At 39.7% G+C, this 15168-nt stretch overlaps 1 long non-coding RNA gene across 3 annotated transcripts; it reads left to right on the forward strand.

Annotated features, from left to right (window-relative positions):
• Positions 1-688: 688 nt before the first annotated feature.
• Positions 689-11123, forward strand: LOC125988209 (uncharacterized). Of its 3 annotated transcripts, XR_007488246.1 has the most exons (6): positions 689-825; positions 2074-2253; positions 7058-7161; positions 7979-8139; positions 8992-9067; positions 11000-11123. It is a non-coding gene; the product is annotated as an uncharacterized lncRNA (long non-coding RNA). The 3 variants fall into 3 exon arrangements; XR_007488245.2 differs by lacking the exon at positions 11000-11123 and having other exon boundaries at positions 8992-10116; XR_007488247.2 differs by lacking the exons at positions 8992-9067; positions 11000-11123 and adding an exon at positions 8397-8970.
• Positions 11124-15168: the final 4045 nt, after the last annotated feature.

The following is a 15168-nucleotide window of genomic DNA, read 5'->3' on the forward strand; positions in this document are numbered from 1 at the left end:
TCCAAATGCCACAACTCTGTACACACGGAAGAGCCTGATAGCCTATGCACCAGTAGCTTCCATTTTCAGAGGTGATCTTCAACGATGCTCTCATAAAAAACACGCAAGTAAATCAAAAGTGCTGGGAAAGGTGCCGGTGACATGGAAGTCGAGCTTTGAACTCGCATACTGTAGTGATTGTTTGCTTGTTTGATAATGGTGATGTAGAAATGGGTTTTTAAAGTTCATGGGACCTAAACTTTAATAATATAAATATTGGCTATGTTGTTCTTTTTATGAAAGCCACAAACAACCTTATAGTTGTCAGGTAGCAGCAGGGAGTTTATGGATGCCAATAAATATTTAAAGTCCGCTGAGCAAGGCTGTCGAAACAAACTGTTATGCAGCGTGTGAGCTTTGGCAACTATGGCGGTACTCTTGAGGGGTTGACACATTGCAATTCAAAATTTGGCGAAGACCAAATTGCAGACCAAATTAATAGTCAATAAAAAAAATGCATGTGTGACCTTTCACCCCTCCCAAAAACAATTTCTGGGTTTTAAGATGATTCTCATTGTCATGATCTGTGTTTTTATTCAAATTTGGTTGTTTCATGTTATTTTGCTTTCTTCTGGTTTATGTCAGGTCATGTTGGTTAGGTATTTTATTTCCACCTGAGCTTGTCACCCGGGTTCTTTGTGTCTTCCAATCAGCTTCCTCAGCCACTTGCGGGGTGTTTCTTGTTGTCTCGTCAAATGGCTTGTATTTAGCTTCCCTGCTTTCATACAGTTCAGTTCAGTTCAGTTCCGTTTGTGTTTGCTGTCAGTTGTCATGGTTCACGTCATGGTGAGTCCCACTTTTAATCTGTTTTGTGGACTTTGTTGATTGTGAATTTTTTTAATTCCTTGTGCCTTGTTTGCCTTCTTTTTTGTTCCTTTTGGACAATTGCAACATGTTTTTGTGGCAAAATAAAACAGTTGCATTTTTTTAAATTTTCTTACCTGTGGCTGTTTTTTGGTTACGCAATCCAGTTGCTATGTCACTTTTACTAGGTGGAACTGGAAAGGATTAAAGAATTGGCTCTGACGGACAAACTGAGTGAATCACAACATTTTAAAACATTTGCAGGCAAGAGGGAAAAGTGTGAGAAGTCAAATATTGCTGAGACTGGCCAGTGTACTGTATTCTCTATAAGGCTTTGAATTGTTATTATATTTCCAGCAAAAAGTGCTTTTGCAGCATCCAGTGTCATTGTCAGTGTAGTAGTTATTCACAGAGCTGACATTGGCAGTTGTATACTATATACCGCATCAGCCGTTTCCAAACTTTGTGTCAAGTCAAGAATTGTGTTGTGGGTCGTAACCATCTATCTATATTTTGGGCTTGAGCTGACAAAATAAAAATAAAAATGGAGCAACCCTGCTAACTGAGCCGAGTGTCTATCTGCATGCTTTTGCAGGACCAAACTTTTTTTAATCTTTGTGTAATATCACATTTTGAATACTTTATGGACCTTGGCACTGGTTTGCATGTTACAGCAATGCAGATACGCATCATGTTCAAATGACTGAGTCTGTCACAGTGACTTGGGAGTAATAAGTGTGTTGAAATTGTCTCTAAGTGGTATACCATGTTGATGAGTACGCCACAGACACTCTGAATATTTATGTTCATGAGCCATTTTTTTTTTTTTTTTGCTCCGCGGTGGTTGTTTTTTTGTTTTTTTGCTTGACTGATCATGTATTCAAGAAACGAGAGAGATTACAGCTCTTGAATAAAACTTTAATTAATGACTCGGATGGGCTAACACATTTCTTCATGTAGGATCTTTTCCCCATCTTTCACGGCATAAATATGCAAAGAAAGACAACTTGACATTTAAATAGGAACAGAACATTGGTAACCTCTCCCACCTATCACAAGTTTCAAGAATTGCATAACATGCAGCTCAGTGTTGACAAAGTGACATTTTGGAGAAGGCCTGATGTAATGATGGATGGCCAAAATGTGGCCACTCCATTAACTGTAAAAACGACAAAATTTGGACATGTGGTTTTCAGAATGTTGCCAACTATAATTTACTGTGATTGGCAGGTGATCGGTCCAGAGTTTCTCGCTTGCCCATAGCTGGTGGCCATCGTCTCCTACGCTCTCGCACCGCCTGAATGTAAATGCTGCAGAGAATGGATGGATGGAAAGCTCTCCCAAAGAGAAATAAAACATTTTGATTGCAGATTGCTTTGAACACAAATTGTCTTTGGATGAGCATTTCAGGTTTGTTGCCTGACCGAACAATCTGAAAATCAGCAGCAGTTGAGCTGTCTACTGTATGGAAACATTTGGAATGCGATGCACTCAAGAAAAGAGACTTTTTATGATTCCTATTCACCACACAATAGGTGAGGCCAAAGATCTAACTGGTATGTGTCTGAGAGGCAGAACTTCAAATACAGTCGTATGCAAAAGTTTGGGCACCCCTGATCATTTTCAAGATTTTCCTTTATAAATCATTGGTTGTTCGGCTCAGCAATTTCAGTTAAATATATCGTATAGCAGCAACCACAGTGATATTTGAGAAGTGAAATGAAGTTTATAGGATTTACAGAAATTATCCAATAATTACCTAAACAAATATAGGAAGGTGCATACATCTGGGCACCCCAACAGAAAAATGACATCAATATTTAGTGGATCCTCCTTCTGCCAAAATAACAGCCTCTAAGCACTTCCTATAGCTTCCAACGAGAGTCTGGATTCAGGTTGAAGGCATTTTTGACCATTTTCCATGCTGCCACTCTTCAGAGAAGATGCAAAGAGGAGAACAACTTGCAACTGACCACCTTCAATACCTGTAGATGGAGATGTTTTGTAAAGAAATACCTTCAACCAGAATCCAGACTCTCATTGGAAGCTATAAGAAGCGTTTCAAGGCTGTTATTTCTGCAATAGGAGGATTTTTCTGTTGGGGTGGCCAAATTTATGCACCGGTCTACTTTTGTTCAAGTAATGATTACACACTTTCTGTAAATCCTATAAACTAAATTTTACTTCTCAAATATCACTGTCTGCTATATGATATATTTAACTGAAAGTGCTGATCCAAACAACCAATGATTTTATAAAGAAAAATCATGAAAATGATCAGGGGTGCCCACATTTTTGCATACGACTGTATTCAAGGCGCATGAACAACCCTTTTTTTTTTTTTTCGTGGCTCTGCCAGTCCTCTTATGGGCACAATTTCCAACCAATATTTCATCTGCTCTTCCAGCCATTTTTCTTTGGAGGCGTTTGTACAATGAAGCAGAAGGTCACTACAGTAAAAGTGCTTCAAGAAAAGTCAGTAATTTCTGTAGCCTTCAGATCATTAAAATAACAACTCTAACTCGCTTTTGTTTCCCCCTGAGTGCTTTGGCGGCTAATTCTTCCCAATGTCTGTCGAAATGGTGACAACCGAGGCTCTTTTTGTTTGTTTTCAGCTTGCACACTTTTTTAAAATATATATGTATTTCTTACCCACCTCATGGTAGACATTTCTTTAAACTCACGGGATCAAATATCTCATGCTCATTTAAAAACGGTTTCATCAAAGGATGAAGCAAACTAAACAAGAAGCAAACAGCTATTATGTTTAACATTAGCGATATTAAAACATATTGGACTTCAAATAAGCATGCACATAGAAGTGACAATATTCCCTTGGTTTAGTTGAAGAAAGTTTCTGTGGATTTTTTTTTTTTTTCTTCACTTTCCCAAACTTTTCATCCTCAAGGCCCAATCGCCTGTGCCGTGATTTTGCCTTAGCTCAGCCGATACTATTCTCAGAGCTGTACTAATTGTTAGTTTCGCTCTTTTGATTTGCTTCATTTAAAAGGTCTTTGGTTAATTTAATGGATCGCCGAGTGAGCTTTTCAAAGTACTGCTGGGTTTAGGCGGTAATCAGACATAATGAATCTAAAAATAATCCAGACAAAGCCAGTTGGTTCTGCACCAGTGTGATGTGTCCACAAAGTATCTTAAGATCAGACACATCTTCTTGCATTTGAGCGCGTAACCTCCTGATCACCCGAAAGCTGCCTAGAGGTGCTTCTGTAATTAAGATTTGAACGTGCAGTTTGAATGCCATTTTGGTTCCAAGCGTACACTTTCATTTCGTCCATTTTCAGGGGCCCTAAAAAAATGAACAGTTGTGAAAAGTTGAGCTTTAGTCATTGGACGTCGCAGCCTGGCAGCAAGCATGAATGAATATCCGTAAAAGACAAATCTCCAATAACTCACTTCTGCAGGGTCAGAAGGTCTGACCAAATATCTTGTGTGTGTGATGAAGGACTCAACCCCAAGAAATTTATAGACTAGTAGGAATATAGTGTGGCTATAATTTCACTCCTGACACACTGATTCCTGGGGCGGTAGGCTGAGTACACCATGAACCGGTCACCAGCCAATTGCATGCCACACATCGACAAACAACCTTTCACACTCTCAAACACACCTACAAACAATTTTGAGTGGTCAACCGGTCTAACATGCCATGGTAGGAAACCGGTGCACTCGTAGGAAAACCACACAGGCACGGGGAGAACATGCAAACTCCACACAGGAAGGCTGGGCTGGAATCTTTCAGAGGCTCTCATTAGTCCGTCCTCACCTTTAATGCGCACTTCGAACTGTCTTTTCAGCATAAAAGCACAAAAACAAAACATTTATAGAAAAATAATACAGATATCAGTAACAAGTGTCCTCTGGATTTGCCTATTGTCATTATATTGTCCTGACTGTAAAATGAATTGACTGATCATTAAATAATTAATCTCTTGGTGTTTTGGTTGGCGAGTAAGATTGATGTGAATTCCCCAAAAGGCAGTAACTGACCTGTGAAGCTCATTGTGGTTCAACTGCACTAAGATATTTTGTGTGTGTGTGTGTGTGTGTTCAGTCTTTGTAACTTCAGACTCGTACATCAATGTCAAATTTTATTTTACAACATGGCCACGGTAACCTTCCACCCCCACAAACACACACTTTCTTCTGTTATCGGCCGTATCATCACCAGAGGCTCCACAATTTCCTTCTCTCCATCCTCCTTTTACCCTCCTGCCGTTCATTTCAAACACAACACCCTGTCCCTGCATTTACTCACTCTTTTTATGATGAATTCATAAAAATCACGCTTTTAGAAAACTCATTACAGACTATCTCTGTCTGTCGGTCTGTGACTTTGTTTCACAGACAAAAACAAAAGCAGCGGTGCACTGATGTGCAGCGTTTGGCTGTAAGCTTTCTGTGGCGCCTAATGATAAGGCTATCAGCACTTAGCTGAGTGATGCACTTACTGAGACTGTAGTTGTTTTCTCCTTCCACAGCACTCGACTTTCACACTGTATTCAGCGCATTATGCATGTACGTACTTTTGGGCATTCGTCCTAAAATCCTAATAGCGGCGTTCTTCCGGTTGAAACATCCAATGCAGTGGTGTCAAACTCAACGCCCGGGGGCCAAATCTGGACCGCTCTGTCGTTTTATGTGGCCTGCAAAAGCGTATCGTGTGTGTGTGTACCAGAATTTCATACGTGATAAATAATGTTAAGCTTTTTATTAATCTTTTTTACAGCAAGTTATTATCCTTGACTTTTGAATTCAATACAAGTTTTCTATCAATTTCTTTTGTATATGCAATAATATGATGAAACCATCAAACATTTATCTGATTTCCCAGTCACAGTCAGTTCCCCTCTGAGAGGAGCGCTAACAACAAAGTAGATCTCGAGGAACATGGAGGAAGCGTCGGAAACACTGCGCTAAGGACGATCTGTACATTTTCAGCTTCCCAGACAAACTGGATTGATCCGACAGTCGGCCGTGACAGCTGGCGGCACCCGACAAGTGGAATGGCTATGGTTGATGCCAAGCTACTCAAAAGAGCGACTGTGAAATGTGGTATAGGGAATAGTTAAGCGGAATCTGATGCACAACTATGGCCAATTTGGAGTTATCAGAGAACTTGTATCGTTATAACGCTGGAAAATACGTTTGATCCGATTGGTAGGAAAATGGAAGCAGAATGGAGTTGAAGCTACCTTATTGTCCCTTCTTTTTCTAATTTATTTTAGCGATGAACATTCAGGAGCCACGAAGGGTTGGACAATGGAAAAAGCAAACCGACTAATTGTCCGGTGTTGGTGCCTAATAAAAGCAGCCGCTAAATTGACCGATTGAAATAATGCAGAATTAGTCTTCAGAAGAGATGCGGATTCGGGAGATTGTGACTTGGACTGGAATTGATGCCAGACACTATTTTGATTTGGCTTTTGTTCTTCACACACTTTTGATTGCCATGTTTGTTCAGCGTCTTTCAGACAACAAACTAAAGACTTGTGCTTGGAAATTGTTTTCTTTTCATATTCTGCATTCATGCATTCTGCTGGCATTAAATGAGCAACTGTGCAAACATCTGTTAATTAGCACTAAACAAAAAAGCGCAGTAATTAGCTCTTTCATTATTTGGTCATAAAACAAAGTATTGGACAAATAAGTTTTCGTTTAGTGCCCTGACTATCTTGCGTTGCCCTAAGGCAGTTGCTTAGATTGATCAACAGATGGTGTGTAGCAATACAAGTTTGCATTTGCACAAGAGATTATGCACAAAATGTTGAATTACCTATTGATGTAACATTAAACTGACGCTCTCCCTAAACCATTTTTAAAATAAAATAACAAAATAGGCAATTTGTAGCAGTCAAAGTTTATTAGAAACTATGGCGGGTATCAGCCTGGCTCTGTAGCTTGTGATTAGTCGGCCCACTCTTCCTTAACTTGTCCGTGAGAAAAACTTTTTCATTTGTTAGCCGCACAACAGCCGTCTGATTAGCCACACAACAGCCTTCTGATATTACCATGGGCAAGGCTCTCTTCCTTCTTCTCGCTGAAAGCATTCAATGATGATGCTCTGAATTCGCAGAAAATGTTTGACACAAACATAAAATATTTGGTTTTATTGTAGACTTTTTTTTTTTTTTTTTAAAGAATTCAATGCACATGCATGTTTTCTAAAGTTTCATTTACAATATGTTCCAAACAGCTGTGGCTACCCCATTTCAGGCCACTGTGGACAGAACACGATGGCCCTGATAGAACCGAGGCGGGAGGGGCAAACTGTCGGTCTGTGATTCCAGCGGCTGCCTGGTGAGATGTTTAAATTATCAGAACATTTGCTACAGCAGTCCACGTGCAGATGTAAACTCTTTGTCAGTCATTGTAAAAATGAGATGAACATAACAAAACCTGACAGTAACATAATAGACCCCAACACATTTACCACTTCAAAAAGCTAAGCTGAGTGTTTAATTTTCCAAAATGCCCACCGCGGCGTACCTGATTAGTGTTGAATGTTTGTGAACAACTTTAGGATGGATTAGTGCATTATTTGTTGACAGAAAACTAATATAAAATATGAACTGAGTGGCAGTGTACAACTAACTCCGTAAACTGATGTTGACTCTGGTGCCAGGCATTGAACTTCATTTGACTCTGCCTGGGCTGGCCACAAGGCTATCCGGCATCCATGTTCTAATCGTAGTGAGCCTTGACAAAACGTAACAGGCCAGAAGGGAACATACTGGCCTCCGTGCTAAACTGCGGTCTGAAATGTGATGTGCCTTCAGAACTCGGCAACCCCCCGTCACAGGCACCTTCATAGGCTGAGAGAAAACAAGACTTGAGTACAGATTTGGGCATTCGCGGCTTCCGGAAACAGTGTACATTATATTAATAATAATTAATAATAATTACATTATTAATGGTATTTTAAGCAGACTGTTTTGATCAGGAGACTAGTAATGCTATATAATATAATTAATATAATATTGCACCCTTCTGCATGATGTCAGATGTTCTTCCTATGCATACTATATGATATATACTGTTGAAATATACACACCTCATGTCAGACTTACACACGTCAATAGAATAACACAATGTTGCATTTGTATTTTTTCCACAGAAACAATCTACTGTGATCATTCTCATTTCTATTAAAATCCTAAATAGCTCTCAGAAATGAGCTGACAGGGTCTGGCGGTGTCCTACAGCCCTGCAAATGACCGCATGAAATAGAGCTAGGGGAGTGAAAAGAAGACAATTTTCTGCCGATGATGAGCACAGGTAAAAGTTCCACTGGGGTTGCAGATTTGTCATTTTGCAGTGACACCAAAGGTAAGCGCAACGTGTCAGATGGGATTGACACCGGAGCACCACGCACAAGGGGACACGTCTACTCTGTAATGGAGGCAGATTGAGTGCACGCTAAGGATGGCTGATTGGGAAATGAATAGCTTGTGAGCAGATACCCTGACTGGGTTTCATCATCACTCCTCATCCACCATTTCATTTTTGGATCCGTCTGTTTTATTCTACACAAGGATTAAGGTTTATGGAGGATTTGCAGAGCAGACATCTATCCGATACTCCGGGACGCTTGTGGGTTTCAGCCAGTCAAAAGACAATCAAGATAAACACAGGAGCTCCTGCACCTACCTGGATGGTGATAATATCCAGGAAAGAAATCCATGTTAAAACTCTGACGAGAGGGTATTACACATTGTACACAAAACAGCTTATTCTTTTCTCCACCACGTTCTCAGGGCCTTCTGGAACAACGCTTTTTTGCTGTCTCTCCAGTTCACTCATGCATCTCGATATCAATTCATATTTGTTATATGATGACCAGTGCATACATATGAAAACACAACTTGAATGAAACTCTATCTGCTACTCTTGGAAGCATATCAAGTACATATTTGCTTTGTTCAACCATCTCAATATGCGTTGAGAATGAAATGCACATGAAAAGCAGCTGCAGCTGAAATGTCACCTCTGCTGGTCATTACTTCATTTATCATTCACGTAAATACAGCCTTCTGTATTTTCCTGTCAATCTGTAAACACTGCATCACATGTCCACGTGTCATCTTTTTATTTATACATGATTTTTTTTTTTTTTTTTTTTTTACAGAGAGTTTATCAATCAGTCTGCTTCAGCAACAGAAAATGGAAACCGGTTTCTATGGAGACAACAAATCTACCATGTATGGTGTGTAATATATATTTGCACGGCAATTTTCTGCTTCATTGACCCCAGAAGTCTAAGCTGGCAAATAACTAGACAAATAAATAATAACACAATCCTTCACTGCCAATTAGACCATGAATGCACCTACAAGTTCATGCAGTTCACGTCTAAGCGGAAACAATGAACCTTGAAATGAAGCTACCACTCCGTGTTCACGCTTGTCCTCATGCCTGATGACACAAATGTTTCTTAACAAACTGATAGATAGCAAGATATCGAGACAGATAGATGGATAGATAAGCAGAACAGATGGGAAGACGTTTGTTTTTATGGCCAATGAAAAATCCAACCCTGATAGGATCCTATTAACCTCTGCCTAAATTGGCCAATATAAGCTTCGTCGAGCCTGAAATTGTCACGATTAAAAAAAAAAAAGAAACCAATCAAGTCAGAGTATATTTAATTTTTTTATGTGTTAATTCTATTATGGGTCGACAGTCATGATTCTCATCATATCTTTGGGGGAAGTTTAACTCAAAACCATTAGAAGACTTTCAGTCTATTTTCATTCAATTTGATCTAATAGCTACCATCATTGAAATGCCGGTTCACCGCTTTCATACATCATCACATGGATCATGATCATCCCAAGCACCCAATTTGTAATAACTGTAACTTTTTCTCCTGTATAAAAAAAAACAGCATTTTCTACTGATGTACTCACAACACAGGAGATGATCTCACATCACCGATCATCAATGTCACAGCGGTGGCGAGGTAGGATGCTTCCTATCGGAGTTTCAATCGCGCAATGCTCTGGCGTGGGAGTGGATGAATAGATTTATAGACAAATGCGTGGATGTTTTAATATGTTGTCTGTCACAGTGTAGGATTCATATTGCTTGCGATGGACATACCCGCAAACTTTTATTATTCTAAACCAAGAAACGGATGTGTCATCGAACATAATAAAAGTAAAAGTACTTTTTTTTAGGCCTTACACTAAATGTCAAGCCATCTTTACCACCAGCCAGCAACAAGTGTTACTTAGAAAAAAGTTGTGCTTCTAATTTGGCTCATTTTAATTTAATTTTTTAATAAAAATGACAATGATTAAAAGAAATTGAGGAGAAATCACTCACTGTCCTACTCTGTTTATTTGCTGTTAACCAAAGTGCACGCGCTGTTCGCTAATGGCTCTTCAAGCCAATCTGATTCTGTTTTGGCTTCAGATGAAAATGATATTCTCATCAGTTGTTTCTGGAGTCCAAACACAGACTTTATAGTTAACAATTGCCCATGCAAAATACATTGTTTCCCCAGTGATATGATTGTGAGCCTTGGATGGGACGGGGATTGGCCACATCTCAAGACAGCTCTGAGGCTTTGCTCAGTGCCATACTTTATAGTTAAGTAGCTAGCAAATTGGAAAAGTGGCTTTATCTAATTAGAAAATACATTCCTTTAGCAAGGAGTCCCCCCGGGCACACTCATGATTATTTAAACTGGCTGGCCTTGAGAGAAGCAGCAAGCAGCATTCAGATTTCTATCTAAAGCTCACCATGGTAAAGATGATTTGCAGCGGATATGCTTCGGCTATCATCGTTGGCTTGTTCTTCTCTTTACCTTGTTTCTCTCTTTAAATGTAATGCTCTCTTTTTGAATAGGCTCCCCAGGCTTCCCACATCTCTATTGTGTATTAAAAGGCTAAGTCATATTTATCACGATGCCTTTTCCATGCAGACAGTTTCCATGCTGTGCTGAAAATTCGCTTGCAGATTGTCTCAGTGTGTTGTTCCTGCGTATTAAGGTTCCAGGTTTTGCGGCAGTGGGTGCAATCACCTGAGGAAATTGTTTTAAGCGTTAGTTCTGAGCGGTTATCTCAGATGTTATGAGTTGTAATTGTGAGCTCTACTATATGGTTGATGTATTTTTTTCTCCTCAACTCTACAGTCGGTACAATCGTTGTGGCTCTGTTTAATGTGGGACGAGGAAGACCAAAGCCCAGAGGGATTAATGGCGGACAACAGCGACTCAGACCAGCATCCGGACAAAAATAAAGCTGTAAGTTGTGATCGAATAAAAGATTGAAGTTGTGCTCTATATTTTAGCGTCTTTGTTCCTGTGCGTCCACCGTGCCTGTGCTGTGTGTGTGTGTTCTCTTTGAGGCTTTTGTTGGTACACTCAATAGTCTCTTGCTGTCTTGGGCTACAGTGAGCTCTTGTCTCGCTCAGCACTGTTAATGAGGCCCCTGGGGATGGACCTGGAGGTGTGTGTCCACTCATATGTACCCTAAACTTTTACAAACCTGAATGACTGTGTGCGCACATGTTTGTGCACATGTGCATGTAATTGTGGTTCTGCTTTCATTTATAGGATTGTATTTTGTTTTTTACGTTGCTACAGACTATGCAGACTGAAATTAGCCATATTTGCTAACCTTGGAGGTAGCAGCTCTTAATACACACCGTAGAACAAAACCAGATCATCACAATGTTATGTGACCTTGACTTCACTGACTATGCTGTGGTATTTGCAAACTCAGTGGATGTCTTTGTCTTTGCACTACGGAAAATGTCAAGGTTGGTTAAAGCACACATACACGCACACACACAAAATCCAGAACCATCTTTATTGGTCAAATATGTTTAAAAACGCACAAGGAGTTTGTCTCCAAGGATTTGTGCCATTCGTGTACAACAGTAAACAAGGCACTAAGACGATGCTGTTCAAACTACAACTTGGACGCCATTTACAGCTCGCCATCCATTTTCTTAACAGGCCGGGACAAGCACTAAAAATAACTGTTGACGTGAGCCGCAAAAGTGTATCCGTTGAAAAAGTTGGGGGATGTGAGTGACACACAGACACCTGGAAAGCAGTCTCCAAATGCCAACTTAACATCAGCCAACTTTGTTTGGTTTGGAATCAATTGTTGTGTTCACTCTCACAACGGTGCAAACGCCCATTTCTACCAGCATATGTCTACAAAATTACCCTAACCCTCAACCCATGTGCACAGTTAGACCTCACTTTGGGCTAGAAAAAAATGAGGGAAAAAATGTGTTCAACCAAGTCTGATCATTTTACCATGCAGGAGTTGTATATTGAAGGTTATATCCAAGGGTGGCCTGGTGCAAGATCCCTAGACTGAGCTGTGAAGGCAGAGAGCAACAGGAGAGAGAGAAGATGCCTACTTATTCTTATGCCTTGCTTGGTGATGACAATGCACAGATGGAGAGGAATGAGATTTTATCTCATTGCATCATGGAAAGAATTCTGGCAGGCTAATTATGACAGATTAACTGGAGGGAGCTTCAAGCTATAGTACATGTTCATACATTGTGTTATTTTTCGTTTTTGCTGCTACAAAAATTTTAATTAAAGAAAGAATAAAATAAGTGCCAATGTTTGTGTCATTACAGGCTTCCTGTAAATATATTTGTAGTGTATTCAAATTGATTTTGGGTTGAAAAGGAAAATAATTTGTAAAAAATGTAATTACAGGATTTGGTGATTTTTGATGAATTTAATATCAGATGAAGGTCTCTAAATAAATTATTTGAATTCTAGGACATTACAAAATTGAAGTGCATGACTAATCAATTGAATACACCAGGAAGAGAAAATTTGAAATCCACATTTTCAATGGTGAATTGTGCTTCATAAATGAAATTCAAAAGAAAAAAGGTCAAGTACATCAGCAAACCAATTAGGCCAGGTGCATTATTCAAGCATGCAATGGAAAAAATATTAAATAAAATATAAGCTGACTCAATACAGCAATTGAAAATTCAGGACTCTCCTGCATTAGTTGCACCTCTGCTTCACACAACTTGATGCTACTTTGATTGGCTTAACGAACTGTCCTGCCACTCCAAATGTTTCTTTGAATTTGATAGGTTGGTAGTACAGTGAGTTCTGTCTTTCTGTTGAAAATGTGCGAATTTTGTGTTGGCGTGTGCATGTACTACCATGTCTAAATGAACAAGATGGTGTTAGGACAACTCATGTAAATTCACTGTGCTGCACTTTACACTGTGTGTGCAAATCAGGTGTAATCGCACCTCCTACAGGAGGTGATTTTGGGACTGTATAATATGAATTCACTCAGTAAGTGAATTAGAGGGTGGAAGGCTCAAGTCTCCATTTTGCGCTAATTTCAACAGTTAATAGTGAAACATTTCAAATGCATAAAGTTCTCCAATGCACACAACTTGTGTTTGAAGAAGTTGCATGTAAAAAAGCGTCCAACTGTGCAAAGTATTTGACAGCCACAAGATGATGTGCACATTTGTGGTGCAGCAAGGTTAAATTTAGACAAACGTCAAGTCAATCATGACCACAGCAGCATAATAATGTTTAATTTATTGCCGAGACTGCTGACAGATGACATATAACTTTTTTTAAATCCGGAGATGGATTATGGTTTTGCTACATTCTGCATCCCTCGCACAGGTGAGATTTAATAATGAAAGAATATTAGCATTGGGGATCATTTCAGTTTACTGAGTCATGGATGGATGGATGAAAAATACAGCCCATGTTTTATTTGTATAATTTCTCATCAACTATGTAGGCATTGGAAGTCCTTGGAGAAGATTGATGTGTTATGAAAAGACCAACTCGATATTCAAAAGAGCTTAAAGCATTCTGACGAGCAACAAAAGAGCATCATTGGCCCTTGCTTCCCAACCAGTTTGTGTTAAAGATGGTGGAGGAAGCCAGAATGAGCTATCGCATTTTAATTAATACAACTTGAAAAGGCCATGACCCATCAAAATGAAATCTCAATCACTAAAACGCCTCCAGCTTTCCACCTATTTCTGTCTGCCTCAGAAATCGGCTGGCTGAGTTCCACCTCAGACGACAAAGTACATTACCGTTTTAGATGGGCAACTTTATTGAGTGAGATTTGCCACTTGAGGACATTTTTTGTCTTCCCCTAAGCAAGGCCTTGATATTTTTTTTCCTCCTGTCTCTCGTTAAATACAATCTTCGCACCAAAGTATGCGATGCAGCTAAAAAGTGCCAGATTTCCCTCCATTTCTCTCTCATTTAATCACAAAAACATTCTCGGCTCCATCGCGCTGCTGACACCACAAGAAACTCCAACATGATGAATGGAAGAAGGGAGGCCTCCAACTTTTTTTCCCCCTGACTTTCTTGCTCCAACTTGAAACTGCGGACCTGATCTTTTGCTCTTTTTGTCATCCCGGTCGACTGCATTGACCTTCGGGATGACAGGCGGGTCGACGCAACAGGGTTGACCATTGACCGGCTCACGGCTTGGTAATGGTGGGGAACTTCCTGCCACCCCGGCCAATTAAGGTGACTGTGTATCACAGATCAGAACTTTCCATGGGCCGAGCTGCTGTGCTTTAATCTCTTAATACCTGCAAGGTGACCCAATGGCACCACAAGATAGAATGCCCTCAGTGCCCTTCAAATAGGTAGGGAGGATGATTTTAAGTAAAGGATGCAGGCCTTGGAGATACAAGACAAAAAAAATCAGGGATATTCTGGGTGTGAGGTTCTGGACTTTTGTACCCAGTTTGGACTTTTATCGCAGATCAGTGACTGTTGATGACAAGCAAGTACAATGCATCACTCAGAATGTGTCCGAATGTCATTTCCATCCTAAATCGTTCTGTTTTCATGCATCCTCTTGAAATATAACAGTGGCAGATGTGTCAATATGAGAAGGTCTCACTCCGGTGGTTCCTTGGAAATGAAAATGGATGACTTGTAAAGAGAGATAGTAACTCTGCAGACACACCATATGCCTTCGTCTCTTCCACTCAGCTAATTTATTGAGTGTGGATTTGTTGCAAAGGGAGACTTACTCCTTTTTCGAGAACACATTGCTTTTTCCATCTGGAAGTTGATTCTTCTTTGCATTCAGTAAAATGCATTGAAAGTGGCACTCAACAGACTTCAAAAATATATCCAGTCGAGAAATGTTGGAATGTGAAAGACATAAGTTTAAGTGAGGCAGCTAACTTGCTCATTTAAAGCAGTATTTGGTACATTGAGTGAGCTAAATTTGTGAAGTTTTCTCTTACCCCATGGTTGGTGGATTTATTTATTATTTTATATATTTATTTATTGTTCTATTTATT

Source organism: Syngnathus scovelli, chromosome 2 (assembly GCF_024217435.2).
Source record: "Syngnathus scovelli strain Florida chromosome 2, RoL_Ssco_1.2, whole genome shotgun sequence".
Taxonomy (NCBI): Eukaryota; Metazoa; Chordata; class Actinopteri; order Syngnathiformes; family Syngnathidae; genus Syngnathus; species Syngnathus scovelli.